The 15,698-nt window shown below is 44.0% G+C and overlaps 1 non-coding gene and 1 pseudogene across 1 annotated transcript; both read right to left on the bottom strand.

The window, feature by feature from the left end:
* Positions 1 to 3,651: 3,651 nt before the first annotated feature.
* LOC132342886 (vomeronasal type-1 receptor 4-like) lies at positions 3,652 to 9,792 on the bottom strand (annotated as a pseudogene).
* A 4,391-nt stretch (positions 9,793 to 14,183) lies between these two features.
* On the bottom strand, positions 14,184 to 14,255 carry TRNAC-ACA (transfer RNA cysteine (anticodon ACA)). The gene has a single exon. It is a non-coding gene; the product is annotated as a tRNA-Cys (tRNA).
* Positions 14,256 to 15,698: the final 1,443 nt, after the last annotated feature.

Below are 15,698 nucleotides of genomic sequence, written 5' to 3'. Positions count from 1 at the left end.
ACAGCCATGCTGCACCCGGCAGAGCATGGATGGAATGCTCAAGTGAGGCTGTGTTGCCCCTGTCCTGCCCAGTGTGAGTTAAGTCTTAAGTCCCTCTCCTGCTGGAGGCAACATCTCTCCCAGTCTTTGCCCTGAGATTGAACAGAAGGAAGCACTCACCTGGCTGGCCTTTGCTTCAGAGCGCTGTGCAGGGACGTGTCACTCAGGATGAGCGAGGAGCACCTGAGGTCACGGTTATAGGGACGGTGTTTGTAGCCTTGGTCTCTCTACAGAGATTCCATTATCATGTCACCTGCTGTGTGGGTGGCACTGACTGCACAGGGAGTCTGGGGCGTTCCCAGTGAGGAGACAATGTTATCCCCAGTGTAAATCCCCTTCCTTCTTGGGTGATTAAGGACACCTTTTGGCAATCAGTGAAAAGACCGGATGGGAAGCCAAATAGCTGGCAGAAAACTTTTCTGTATTCCTTGTGGGAAAAGGGAATTCAAAATCAAAGTTGTCATTGGGTATTATAGGGACACTTTAAGGTGCATCAATAACTTTTTAAAACTATACTTGTAATTGGGGTTATTCCTCAAAGCATTATATATATTTGCTCTTTTGTCAGGCTTTAATAAATTTTATCTTGGCAACAGTTCTTTGAGATTTGATTCACATCCCGTATGCCTTATCCATTTAAAGTATGCCATTCAATGATCTAAGTTTATTCAGAGCTGTGGTCTCTGTTGTTCCTCTTTAGTGGCTAAGGCGTGTTCGACTCTTTGAGACTCCATGGACTCGAGCCCACCAGGCTCCTCTGTCCACGGGACTTCCCAGGCGAGAATACTGGAGTGGGTTGCCATTTCCTCTTTCAGGGATTCTTTCCAACCCAGGGATTGAACCCACATCTCCTGCACTGCAGGCGGAATCTTACCATTGAGCCACCGGGGAAGCCTGTTTTTGTCTCTGCTGCACTCAGTTTTAGGAAATTTTTATCAATGTGGAAAGAAAGGCCATATCCTTCATTTTTTTGTTTGTTTCAGATGTTTTTTAAACTGTTTATTTTGTATTGAAGTATGGCCAGTTAACAGTGCTGTGACACTTTCAGGTGGACAGCACAGGGACTCAGGCACACCTACTGCACGCATCCCTTGTCCCTCAACTCCCCTCCCATCCAGGCTGCCGCATAACACGCAATGCATTTTCATGTCTCCACAATAATGACCATCACCGTTGGATCCCAGGTCTAGTGTGCCTATGACTTTATTTACAAAGTTCTGAGGGACTTCCCTGGCAGTCCAGTGTTAGGACTCTGAGCTTCCAGTGCAGGAGGCCGAATTTCCATCCCCAGTGGGAGAACTAAGATTCCATATGTCATGCAGCCAAAAAAATGTTTCTTGGTGGGAGGGGGGTGGCAAAAGAAGTATTTATCACTCCCATGTATGGAAAATTCAATAGTGCACATTCAGCCCAGTTTGGTGACCTGTTTGTGACCCTCGCCTTCTCCAGCCTGGCAGTGGGAGCCACTGATTTTGGACCCAGGACACGGCCTCCCCAGTGATGCAGTATGTGTCACTGTAATTGATCCTGACAGCTTCCACCAGCTCAGCCAGAGCACCCTTGTGTTCCGAGCTGATGTGTGTGAAGGCAGCGGTGGTGCACGTCTTCCTGTGGACCAGATGTCCTAGCCTGACCTTCCCCTTGAGCCCCCATCTATTTTTTTAAAATAATGTATTTATTTTAATTGGAGGCTAACTACTTTACAATATTGTAGTGGTTTTGCTATATATTGACATGAATCAGCCATGGGTGTACAAATGTCCCCCATCCTGAACCCCCATCCCTCCTCCCTCCCTATCCCATCCTCAGGACCATCCCAGTGCACAGCCCCAAGCACCCTGTCTCATGCATCGAACCTGGACTGGCGATCTGTTTCACATATAGTAATATACATGTTTCAATGCTGTTCTCTCAAATCATCCCACCCTCGCCTTCTCCCACAGAGTCCAAAAGTCTGTGCTTTACATCTGTGTCTCTTTTGCTGTCTCGCATATAGGGTCATTGTTACCATCTTTCTAAATTCCATATATATGTGTTAATATACTGTATTGGTGTTTTTCTTTCTGACTTATTTCACTCTGTATAACAGGCTCCAGGTTCATCCACCTTATTAGAATGGATTCAAATGCATTTTTAATAGCTGAGTAACAATAAACTGTGGAAAATTCTGAAAGAGATGGGAATACCAGACCACCTGACCTGCCTCTTGAGAAACCTCTATGCAGGTCAGGAAGCAACAGTTAGAACTGGACATGGGACAACAGACGGATTCCAAATAGGAAAAGGAGTACGTTAAGGCTGTATGTATTTTCACCCTGCTTATTTAACTTATGTGCAGAGTACATCATGAGAAACGCTGGGCTTGAAGAAGCACAAGCTGGAATCAAGATTGCCGGGAGAAATATCAATAACCTCAGATATGCAGATGACACCACCCTTATGGCAGAAAGTCAAGAGGAACTAAAAAGCCTCTTGATGAAAGTGAAAGAGGAGAGTGAAAAAGTTGGCTTAAAGCTCAACATTCAGAAAACGAGGATCGTGGCATCTGGTCCCATCACTTCATGGCAAATAGATGGGGAAACGGGAAACACGGTCAGACTTTATTTTTTGGGCTCCAAAATCACTGCAGATGGTGATTGCAGCCATGAAATTAAAAGACGCCTACTCCTTGGAAGGAAAGTTATGACCAACCTAGATAGCATATTCAGAAGCAGAGATATTACTTTGCCAAGAGAGGTCCATCTAGTCAAGGCAATGGTTTTTCCAGTGGTCATGTAAGGATGTGAGAGTTGGTCTGTGAAGAAAGCTGAGCGCTGAAGAATTGATGCTTTTGAACTGTGGTGTTGGAGAAGACTCCTGAGAGTCCCTTGGATTGCAAGGAGATCCAACCAGTCCATCCTAATGGAGATCACTCCTGGGTGTTCATTGGAAGGACTGATGCTGAAACTGAAACTCCAATACTTTGGCTACCTCATGTGAAGAGTTGACTCATTGGAAAAGACCCTGATGCTGGGAGGGATCGGGGGCAGGAGGAGAAGGGGATGACAGAGGATGAGATGGCTGGATGGCATCACCGACTCGATGGACATGAGTTTGTGTAAACTCCGGGAGTTGGTGATGGACAGGGAGACCTGGCGTACTGCAATTCATGGGGTCGCAAAGAGTCAGACACGACTGAGTGACTGAACTGAAGTGAACTGAACTGAACAGAATATTCCATTGTGTACATGTACCACAGCTTTCTGATCCATTCGTCTGCTGATGGACATCTAGGTTGCTTCCTTGGCCATTAGAGGATAAGTGGTTTATTGTGCTGTGTTGGTTTCTGCTGTACAGCAGTGTGAGTCAGACATAGGTATGTGTGTCCAGTCCCTGGTGAGCCTCCTTCCCTCCTCCCCCTCCCCACCCCTCTGCTCTGGGTCATCGCAGAGCACCGAGCTGAGCTCCCTGCGCCGCACAGCAGCTTTCCACTGCCATCTGATACATGGGCCTGCACAGATGTCAGTGCCGCTGTCTCAGTCCGCCCACCTTCCCCTTCCCCTACTTGCCCACAAGTCTGTGCTCTATGTCTGCCACTCTATTCCTGCCCTGAAACAGGCTCATCTCTACCATGTTTCAAAATTCCTGTATATGTATTAATATGCGATGTTTCTTTCTCTCTTTCTGACTTACTTCACTCTGTACAACAGGCTCTAGGTTCATCCACCTCAGTTCAACTGACTCACAGGAATCCCTATCTTACTGTACCGGGTGGAGAGGGCGACCACCACCTCTGTGCTATTTATACAGTAGATCCTTATTAGATCAGTTCAGTTCAGTTCAGTCACTCAGTCGTGTCTGACTATTTGCGACCCCATGAATCGCAGCATGCCAGGGCTCTCTGTCCATCACCAACTCCTGGACTTCACTCAGACTCACGTCCATCGAGTCAGTGATGCCATCCAGCCATCTCATCCTCTGTCGTCCCCTTCTCCTCCTGCCCTCAATCCCTCCCAGCATCAGAGTCTTTCCAATGAGTCAACTCTTCACATGAGGTGGCCAAAGTACTGAAGTTTCAGCTTTAGCATCATTCCTTCCAAAGAAATCCCAGGGCTGATCTCCTTCAGAATGGACTGGTTGGATCTCTTTGCAGTCCAAGGGACTTTCAAGAGTCTTCTCCAACACCAAAGTTCAAAAGCATCAATTCTTCGGTGCTCAGCCTTCTTTACAGTACAACTCTCACATCCATATATGACCACAGGAAAAACCATAGCCTTGACTAGATGGACCTTTTTTGGCAAAGTGATTTCTCTGCTTTTGAATAGGCTATCTAGGTTGGACATAACTTTCCTTCCAAGGAGTAAGTGTCTTTTAATTTCGTGGCTGCAGTCACCATCTGCAGTGATTTTGGAGTCCCCAAAAATGAAGTCTGACCCTGTTTCCCCTGTTTCCCCATCTATTTGCCATGAAGTGATGGGACCAGATGCCATGATCCTCGTTTTCTGAATGTTGAGCTTTAAGCCAACTTTTTCACTCTCCACTTTCACTTTCATCAAGAGGCTTTTTAGTTCCTCTTCACTTTCTGCCATAAGGGTGGTGTCATCTGCATATCTGAGGTTATTGATATTTCTCCCGGCAATCTTGATTCCAGCTTGTGCTTCTTCAAGCCCAGCATTTCTCATGATGTACTCTGCATATAAGCTAAATAATCTCCTTATATATAGCAGTGTGAAAAATGAAGTTGATTTGAAATTGCTTCTAATCAATTATATTAAAAATAAAAATAGGTCAGAGGCATTTAACTTATTAGTATTTAAAAGGAGATTATCTATCGCTAAGGAGGTCCATCTAGTCAAGGCTATGGTTTTTCCAGTGGTCAAATATGGATGTGAGAGTTGGACTGTGAAGAAAGCTGAACACCAAAAAATTGATGCTTTTGAACTGTGGTGTTCGAGAAGACTCTTGAGAGTCCCTTGGACTGCAAGGAGATCCAACCAGTTCATTCTGAAGGAGATCAGCCCTGGGTGTTCTTTGGAAGGAATGATGCTAAAGTTGAAACTCCAATACTTTGGCCACCTCATGCAAAGAGTTGACTCATTGGAAAAGACTCTGATGCTGGGAGGGATTGGGGGCAGGAGGAGAAGTGGAGGACAGAGGATGAGATGGCTGGATGGCATCACTGACTCGATGTACATGAGTCTGAGTGAACTCTAGGAGTTGGCGATGGACAGGGAAGCCTGGCGTGCTGCGATTCATGGGGTCACAAAGAGTTGGGCACGACTGAGCAACTGAACTGAACTGAAGTATACTTTTATTATTGGTCACCTTTTCATATACTTTAATAGGAAAAACAGTAAGTAAAATAATGGTAGTTTTAGATAAACATTGAAATATTCCACTCATATTAAAACAAATTCCATAAAAGTTAAAGGAAATTCTTACACAAGGTAAGTAACACCAAAGAGGAAAAAACTTTATAAAAAAGAACTATGACCATTGGAAAACGTAATCATATTGATACATGCATAAACTATACCTCTTCATTGCTTTTTTGGTATAAGACACAACCAGTTCATGACAGAAAACTCATAGCATTAATTGTCAATAATTACGTATGCCTGCGTGCTAAGTTGCTTCAGTCATGTCCAACTCTTTGTGACCTACTGAACTGTAGCCCACCATGGGATTCTCCAGGCAAGAATACTGGAGTGGGCTGTTGTGCCCTCCTCCAAGAGATCTTCCCCACCCAGCGATTAAACCTGCGTCTCTTACATCTCTTGCATTGGCAGGTGGGTTTGAAACAGATACACTACTTGGGAATCCATACATGATGGCTGAAACATCACTGAAAAATAGCTATACCTTAAATTTTTAAAATGAGACTTAAATAATCACACTCCCATAAGAAGGCAAAAAAACAAAACAAAACAAAAAAACAGAAAGAATAGATTGGGCAAATAGAAACAAACCTCAGGTCGCAAAATGCAATCAAGAAAACTATATATTCAAGGAACAGATTTTTTAAAAAAAGCAACTTCTGGTCTGTCCTTCAGATTACATGATTCATCCAATCAATTAAGTTTATTGAGGGTCCACCATGTAAACAATCCAGGTTTAAAGGAGAAGCAAGCCATTGAACAACATGGATTTTCTGGGTAACACTACAGCATACTGGAGAATTAACAGCAAAATAAAGTTACAGGTAATATAGAAGAACACATTCTCTATTTTCATGTGTGTTATCTTCATCTCAGAAGTCCAGTGTCCACCCACACAAGACTGATATTTACGGAGACCTATATTGGCTTGTGTGCCACTGTGTCAGGTATCAGCCACAACACATGGAGAGAAAGTTTGTGGAAACTCTTGAAATGTTCCTGAGAAAGGAGGTTTCTTTCAGACGGCTGCATTGGTCAAGACGGAAATCATTTCCTCAATAATGGTTGGTAGGTTTTTCGAGCAGATAATTTCATGGATGGATTTTCAGCTCTCCTAAGGCATCACTGGCATTAAGTTAACCTTCTCAATTCAATGGAGTTTATGTAGAAATGTGGTATTGAGTGCTCAGCTGCTCATTTGTGTCTGACTCTTTGCACTGTCATGGACAGAGGAGCCTGGTAGGCTACAGTCCATGGGATTTTTCAGGCAAGGATACTGGAGTGGGTTGCCATTTCCTACTCCAGGGTATTGAGTGGAAATATCAAAAAGTATCAACTTCTAGTTATGAAATAAACTAGTCAAGGGGGTGTAGTGTACCTCATGGTGAATATAGTAAATTATATTCATTGCATACTTGAAAGATGCTAAGAGACTTGACCATCAAAGTTCTTCTGATGGAGACTTCCCTGGCAGTCCATTGGTTAAGACTTCAAGCTTCCACTGCACAGGTGCAGGTTCAATCCCTGGTCTGGGAACTAAGATCCTACATGTTGCACAGCCAAATAATAACCAAAAACTAACTGCCGGGATCCAGCCCTGGTGGATCCAGGGAACTCAAAGTGGGGATGTTGTCGGCGACCAGGAAACAATAGACCAATTAAGTGTTAATTAAAGATATAAAAAGTGGTTAAATAAGGGTAGCTCAGTAGGAAAATTCACTGGAGAAAAGAGGCTGAATAACTTGGTTTACGTGGAAAGCCAATAAAATTCCAAGACAAGGAATTTGCATCACCTACGTAGGCTGCAGGCGTCCTCCCATTCTCTCGAAGGAGAAGGCCTCCCCGGTCAGATCTTAGAAGCTCAGGCAAAATTAGTAGGCTTGACATGCCTCCACGCTCCAGATGGGAATTCAGCCAGAAAGTGAGAGAAAGAACAACATGGGGAGACCAGTCTTTCCAGGAACTGATCCGTTTCTTTATTTTCCAGGTCCACTTTTATACTTTGAGTTATACATAGAGATAAATGGAAAATACAAAGTCACGCGGGGTCAGCAGTCCTGACCCTTATTGAAACCATGCTTTTTTTCTGCATTCCTTCTGATATACAAAGTTCTCATGTGATTTACATCATCTTCTGGCCAAGAGGCCTGCTAACATTTTATGACCCTTTCTGATGATGATTAGTCAACCAGAAAACTCATTTTCTCCAAAGGTGACTTTTCTTAAGTCAGGCACCACCCTCTGAAGGCACCAGATAAATTTGCATTCCTACAGGGCAAAGGTGCAGTGGGCTATAATCAAGAAAAGAATTCACTTAGCCTAAGGTCCAACGTGATTAATATCAAGGTTAATACTTATTTCTCTTATATGTTAGTTATATTCATTAATGTGTATAAGGGGAAGGGATATGGAGATGTAGCAGCAAATATTGGCTCAACAATGAAACCCTCCACCGGTATAATTCCTAACTAGCCCACTAATACTATACTAACAATTTTCTGACTTCTCAAAAGAATCTGTTTTTAGAAAGTTTAGAGCATCTAGTGCTTCTCACGGTTGGGAGGGTGTGAACAATCACATGTGGCCGGACAAGCCTTTCAGGCAGGCTAGAGAACCTTTAGAGGAGTTTGTAGGTTGAAACACTCTTGTCACGCCCAGGAATTTTTATTAACTGGAGCTCTAAGTTAACTCCTTCTCTGAGACAGGTGGTGGGGAACAGCCCCCCATAAAGTCAGAGGTGTAAGTGAGAGCACAAAGCAGTAAAGTAGGCAGACTCTGGTTTTGGGGGTAGATGCTCGAGAATTTCCAGGGGGACTCCTGAGGCTCAGTCCTGCCTTTCCCTATGCCTAGTCTCCTTCCTCATGACCTTTGTCATGGGCAGAGTTCCTCATGCTGGCTCCTGGCAACTAACTAAATAAATGTGGCAAAATTCTGATCACAAGATAATAATTCATATCATCTGGGAAGGTGGAGGGATGGCAACTAGACTTACTGTGATCATATTGGATACAAATATCCATTCATTATGTCATCTATCTGAAATTAATAAATTGTATATCGATTAACAGGGAATGATACTGAGGACTTACAGAATAGTTACAATTATTATTGAAGGTGTCTACTAGATATTTAGCACTTTATCCATTCATTCTAACAACTCAAGAGCAGAACCTTGGAGTTCTAGCATCCCTCAGGAGCAGCAGGAGTGGGGAAATAGTGGGGAAACAAGAAGCCAAGACATTCGATACCTGGAACAACCACAGGTGAAAATCTGAAAAGGCACTGATATGGAAAACAAAACTGTAATTCAGCAGGTAGAAGACAACGAAGGTGACCATCAGCATCAGGATGGTGTGGGTGGCTCTGGTCTCTGGGGAGCATCTGTGGTGTCCAGTGTGGGTGTGGATATACTGCACCCTCTGGCGGTGTCTGAGCAGGAAAAGCACCATGGAGCCACTGGACCAGACCATGAGGCCAATAAACATGGCATCAGAGACGGACCACAAGTAACCTAAGCCTATGACATTACCTGAGACTGAGCAGAACCAATTGTGTTGGGAATCAGTATAGTTGTGTGTGTCCTGAGGACCAGTGATTTTCACAGGAATGTAGATGTACATTAAGAGACTGACCATCCAGCAGGTGAAGCAGGAAGGACCAGTTACCTTGGGGCCCTTCCTCTGAGCATCACCCACTCTGCTCTCCTGGGGGTGAGAGTGAAGGACTGATAGGTGCTCAGGATGCAGGTGGAGCACAGGGTGGTGCCGAGAGCCACCCTCTGTATGTAATACACAAACTTACACCCGAGACCTGACAGGGGCTTCCTCAAAACAAAAGCAGCCATTGTGTAGGGAACCCCAGAGGACAGAAGAAACAAAAGGTTGGACAGGGCCATGTGGCTGAGAATAGTGTGTGGAGGTCTCTGCTTGTGGCCGAGCAAGACTGGAGAGATGTTGTGGAACAAAAGGATGACATTGGCCAGAGACCCAACTCCTATCTGTGTCAGATATGTGGTTTTCAGGGCTACCTGGCTTATGGTTCTCAGGGCATCTCTCTGAAAAGACATGGACAGGACTTTGGAGTGGCCTGGAGCAGACAGGAGACTCTGCACACAGAGATACCAGCAGTCTTCTTATGCAACTAACAGTGGACAAGGATTCCCACATTTTATTTCTCCTGAAAAGAGAAGACACTGTCATAGTCCAGAGAAGTGACTTTAACGGGATAACATGTTCCTGATACCAGTTAAAGCATCCACCATTATTATTTTATATTTTTAAATTTACTTTTATTTAAATTTTTTAAATTGAGGACTAATTGCTTTACAACATTTTGATAGTTTCTGCTGTAGAACAATGTGAATCAGATATAAATATACATATATATACATATATATATATATATATATATATATATATATATATATATATATATATCTCCCCTTCCTCTTGAGCCTCCCGCATCTCCCAGTTGTGCCCCTTGAGGTCATGACAGGGCACTGAGCTGAGCTCCCCATGTTATACAACAGCTTTCTATTTGCTTTTATATCCTGATCTCCTATCTCCATTTAAGGTCTGTCTATCAACTTTGGAAACATGTCCACCTTCTTTAACAACATTGTTGTCTTAGTTCAACCATTTTCAATGTCATTATTCTCAGAAACAGAAAAAAAAAAAACCCACCCAAATTTGTAGTCAATCAAAAAATACCCAAACAGTGAAAGAATCTTGAGAAAGAACAACAAAGCATGAAAGGTCTATATTTCAAATTGTATGTCAAATTTATAGTAACAGAAACTCATATGGGTGTTTAAACAGACAGATCAATGGAACAGAATAAAGAGGCAGAAACAAACCCAAGCTCCAGTGGTTAATTAAGTTTTGACAGAGGCACTAAGAATATATAATAGAAAAAGGATAGTTTCTTCAACAAGTGCTATTTGGAAAACTGAACATCCACATCTAAAGACTGAAACTGGTAGTCACAAACCTACCAAATTCTGACTGAATGAAAAAAATGTAATGCATGTTTAATAGATGTTAATTAGACTTACTGTAACCACCTGGCAACATAGACAAACATGGAATCATTATTTTGTACACATGAAACTCATATAATGTTATGTCAGTTATGTCCCAATTTTAAAAACTACAAGAAAAGCTGCAGACTATCTTACATCGCACACAAAAATGGTCTCAACTGGGCTAAGACTGGAATGTAAGAGCTGAAACCATGAAACTCTGAGAGGAAAGAAGTGAGCTCCTTGACATTGGTCTTGGTCATGATGGCTTGAATTTAACAAGAAAAGCAAAGGTAAACGAATGGGAGTGTATCACATAAGACCTCTGCAGAGCAAAGGAAAGCATGAAGAGGCAGCTATGCAACAGGAGACAATATTAGCAATCCACACACCCAGTAATGAGTGAACATCCAAAATGTATTTCTGGAAAACCCAAAACCCAGCTTAAAATGTACAAAGGACTCCAGTAGACATTTGTCCAAAGACAGCAAACCAAGGGCTAAAAAGGTTCATGGCCAGGTGCTCAGGATCTCTAGTCATCAGATCAAAATCCCAATGTGATAGTGTCTCTCACCTGTTCGTGTCTGTTCCCCAAAAGACAAGAGGGAGCAAATTGGCAAGGATGTTGAGAAAAAAGAACACTTATGCACTGTTGGTGGGAACATAGATGGGTACAGCTTCTGCGGAAAATGTTATAATTCCTCGGAAACTAGAACCGGATGTGTCATGTGACCAGCAGTCCTGCTTCTAGTGTATGTACAAGGGGGTGAAATCAGATCTCGGAGCAATGTCTGGACCCCTGTGTTCATTGCTGCCTTGTTACCACAAGAGCCAAGACACGGAAACAACCCAAGCACCCACTGACAGATGAATGCTTAGGGAGCTGAGGTGCATTATACAGCGGAGTATAACTCATCTTTCAAAGGTGGAAATCCTTCCTTTTGCAACAGCATGGATAAAACTCAAGGACACTTTGGTGTGTGAAATATCCAGACATAGATATTTGCCATTCCCTTCTCCATTTCTGTCAATTATAGGTAGAATTATTAAAAAAAAAAATCAATCTCATAGAAACAGAGTCGAATGGTGGTTGCCTGGGAACTGGGGTTGGGGGAAATGGGAAAAGATGGTAAAGGGATACAGTCTTTCAGTTATAAGGTGAACAAGGTCTGAGGGCTAATGTAGAACCTGGTGCCCACAGGTGAGGACACCTAATATGTGAGGCGATGGATGCATAAATTCAGTCAACTGTGGACTCCTTCAGAAGGTGTACATGTATTACATCATGATGTACATTTTAGATCCACTGCAATTTCAGTAATCAATTATGGTCCATCACCTCTTTCCTCTTGGGCTGAGTATTTGCTGGGGTGAGTGATGTGGTCATAGCTACTGTTTGTCCATTGTGTGGAACACACAAAGATCACCCCACAGGGCAAGTGCCTCCCTGAAACCAACATTTATCACCCGGAATTGCAGGACACACCTGCCCCCACCCGACCCATGAGCACCAGCCTCAAACAGTCACACACGGGGGCTCACCACGACAGCTAGAGTCAGAAATGAACCCACAGAAGGGGCCCTTGTGATGAGACAGGGACACACATTCCAGTGCCTGCCACCCCCAGGGGCCTCTCTGGACCCACAGGTGTGGGTGGACCAGCCTGGGCATGGAAGTGTCCATGAATTTGGACAGGGAGTGATAAAAAGTTATGTCTGACTCTTGGCGACCCCATGAACTGTAGCCCTCCAGGGTGCTCTGTCCATGGCATTCTCCAGGCAAGAATTCTGGAGAGGGCAGCTATTTCCTTCTTCAGAGGATTTTCTTGACCAGGGATGGAATCTGGGTCTCCTGCTTTGCGGACAGTTTCTTTACCATCTGAGTCACCAGGGAAGCCCAATTTGGACAAGGTGGGAATCCTATTCACAAAGGGCCTCCCACTTAATATAAGCACCTCCAAAGGCTCTTCTCCTAACACCCTTGTCTTTAAGATATAGGATTTCAGCATATGAATATTTGTGGGACACAAACATCAATTTTTGGCATGGCCCAAGGTACATTTCATTGTATTTCTGAATATAAAACATTGAACTATCACAGAGGGTACTCCTTCAATTCCTAATTCCAATCTTTCAAAAATCTAACGATGCTTGTTTTCTAACATTTACCCTACTATGTCAGGTTGGAAAGTTAACTGAATTCCATTTCAATACAAATTCGTTTTTCTTTTCCCTGCTGCTCATGGTAATAAGGCTGAGGAGATTTTGACATTCAGTTAGAGAGGGGAAGACATGAGCCACCCTGACACACATAACATAAAACACAGAGAGAGTCATGAAAGGCAAATCATGGCAGAAAATACAGAGACTTCATACAGTGAAGGAGAATGTCAGTATTGTTACAGGGCAACCTTTCTCTCTGTATTTCTGTTTGTATGTGTGTGTGTCTGTCACTGCATCTTAATTCAGGACTTTCAGGTTCTAACCCAAACTCTTGCACATCAACCTATTACATAATATTCACACCCAACCCTAATCAATTAGGTCGGAGGTCAGTAGACACTTTTATGCAATATTGAGAAGCCCGCGGCTCTGGTCATACAGGACTTGGCAGAGATTCCAGTCACGCCTCCTTCTTCCCCTCATTGTCAGGGACCCCAGGACACAGGATTTGCAGTGAACTCACAGCTCTGGTCCCCCTCAGATACACACCCCAGCATATTCCCCGCTTCCACCTGCCATCCAGGGCATGGACAGGGCAGCTCAGGACAAGGCAGGGGAGCACCTGTCCTGCCCAAGGTGCTGACAATACAGCTCTGAGCCCCTCTCCTGCTGAGAACCAGCTCTCCTGTTTCCTGCCCTGAGACTGAACACAAGGGAGCACTCACCTGCCTGCACTTGGCGCCACACTCTGTGCAGGGAAGTGTCAGTCAGGATGGGCCCCAGTTATAGGGACAGGGTCCCTGGGGCCACTCTCCCCACAGAGGAGCCATTATCATGTCATCTGGAGCGGAGGTGACACTGTCTGCATGGAGAGTCTGGGGCGTCTCCAGTGAGGGGCAGATCTTACCCCCAGTGCTCGTCACCCTCACCCACGCCTGGGGACTAGTGACAACTCCTGGCAATTACTGAGAAGGTCCCCGTGAGCAGCTGAGCAGAGGGCAGGGAGAGTTTTCTGAGTTCCCTGTGGGAGAACCCAAGTTTACAGTGAAAGTCATAGCAGGGGGAGGGACACTCACAGAGCACCAGGGATCCCTTCACTGTGTTCCGTTGGGCATTTTCCTTCATGGTCTCACTTTTCCAAACTGTTCCAAATTGTGTTCACACTGATCCTCAGCGCGTGATCTGGAGGCTGGTCTTCCCCTGAGCTTAAGTTCCACTATCTTTCCTCATTATAGCCTCAGGTCTATTTTATCTGAAAACACAACTCTGAAGGCAGTATCTCTCCTTAGAAATGTCAGATGTCCCTCACTTCCACATACTCTGCACGGAAACTATAATTTGTCCTAAATCACCATGGATCCTTTTCCTTGGGTCTCTCCTTGGACCACCAGTGCATATCCGAGTGCTGGGTCATTTGGACTGGGAAGGAGACAAAGTAGTCTTTAAAATGGAGACCGTTTCAAGAGACAAGTGAAGTGAAGTCGCTCAGTCATGCCCGACTCTTTGCGACCCCATGGACAGTAGCCTGCACCATGCTCCTCCATCAGTGGGATTTTCTAGGCAAGAGTACTGGAGTGGGTTGCCGTTTCCTTCTCCAGGGAATCTTCCCTACCCAGGGATCGAACCCAGGTCTCCTGCATTGTAGACAAACGCTTTACCAACTGAGCTACCAGGGAAGTCCAAAAGGACACTACTAATGATCAAAGGTTAAATTTAAAAAGAAGATATAACAACTGCAAATTCATATGCACCCAACAGAGGAGCACCTCGATATACAAGAGAAATATTAACAGATCTAAAAAGAAAAATCCATGGTAACACCATCGTAGTGGGGTCTTCACCACCCCAATTATGTCAATGGACAGATCATCCAGACAGAAAATAAATCAAGAAACACGTTAAACCAACTAGATCTCACCACTTTTATTCAACCTAATTTTGAAAGTTCTAGCCATAGTAATCAGAGAAGAAAAAGAAATAAAAGGAATCCACATTTGAAAGGAAATAGTAAAACTGTCACTGTTTGCAGATGATGCAATATTATATATTGCTAAGTCACTTCAGTTGTGTCCAACTCTGTGCGATCCCATAGATGGCAGCCCACCAGGCTCCCCCGTCCCTGGGATTCTCTAAGCAAGAACACTGGAGTGGGTTGCCATTTCTTTCTCCAATGCAGGAAAGTGAAAAGTGAAAGTGAAGTTGCTCAGTCGTGTCCGACTCTTAGCGACCCCATGGACTACAGCCTACCAGACTCCTCCATCCATGGGATTTTCCAGGCAAGAGTACTGGATTGGGGTACCATTGACTTCTCTGAATGTTATATATAAATAATTCTAAAGATGTATCAGAAAACTACCAGAGCTCACTTATGAATTCAGGAACACTGCAGGAGACAAAATTAATACACAGAAATCTCTCACATTTACATTAGAACAACAAGCTGTTAGAAAAAGAAATTAAGGAAACAGTTCATTTACCATTGCATCAAGAATAAAATATCTCTGAATAAACCTACTGTAGGAGATAAAAGAACTATACTCGAAAAGTCTGAGATGCTGATGAAAGAAACTAAAGTGACACAAAGGAGGGACAGATATATTCCGCTCTCAGATGGAAGAATCAATGCTGTTAAGATGATTATACTGTTACCGAAAATGGGGTCCAGCTGCTCGCCACTCAAAAGCCGTTACAGGCCAGGTTGGTGGAGAGAACATTTGCTTTATTTTAGATGCAGGTGATACGGGGAGAGGGGTGACGTCTGTCCAATGGCCAAGGCCCTCTACTGACAATCAGCGGGTGAGAGGTTTTACAGACAGAGGCGAGGGGCTACATGCAGAAACAGCACAGTCAGCTCTGACAGTCATCTTGAAGTTGGTCATTGGTGGTCTGACCAGCGTCGTCTTGTTTTAGGCGCAGTGAGTGTTCAGTTCCGTGTTTGTTCCCATTTCTTTAAGGCCAGTTCTTGGAATTGCGGCACCTTTTGTGAGGCTACAGTATGGTCATGATGTAGTTAACGTCTTCCACCTAGTGGGAGGTTTCATTATCTGCAAGACAGCTCACAAGATATGGCTCAGAATATTATCTGTAGCCTTTGAAAAGAAACTAAAAGTCCTCGACTT

Source organism: Bos taurus, chromosome 18, assembly GCF_002263795.3.
Source record: "Bos taurus isolate L1 Dominette 01449 registration number 42190680 breed Hereford chromosome 18, ARS-UCD2.0, whole genome shotgun sequence".
NCBI classification, from domain to species: domain Eukaryota; kingdom Metazoa; phylum Chordata; class Mammalia; order Artiodactyla; family Bovidae; genus Bos; species Bos taurus.
The sequence above is the reverse complement of the archived record's forward strand: the minus strand, read 5'-3'. Positions and strand labels throughout refer to the sequence as shown.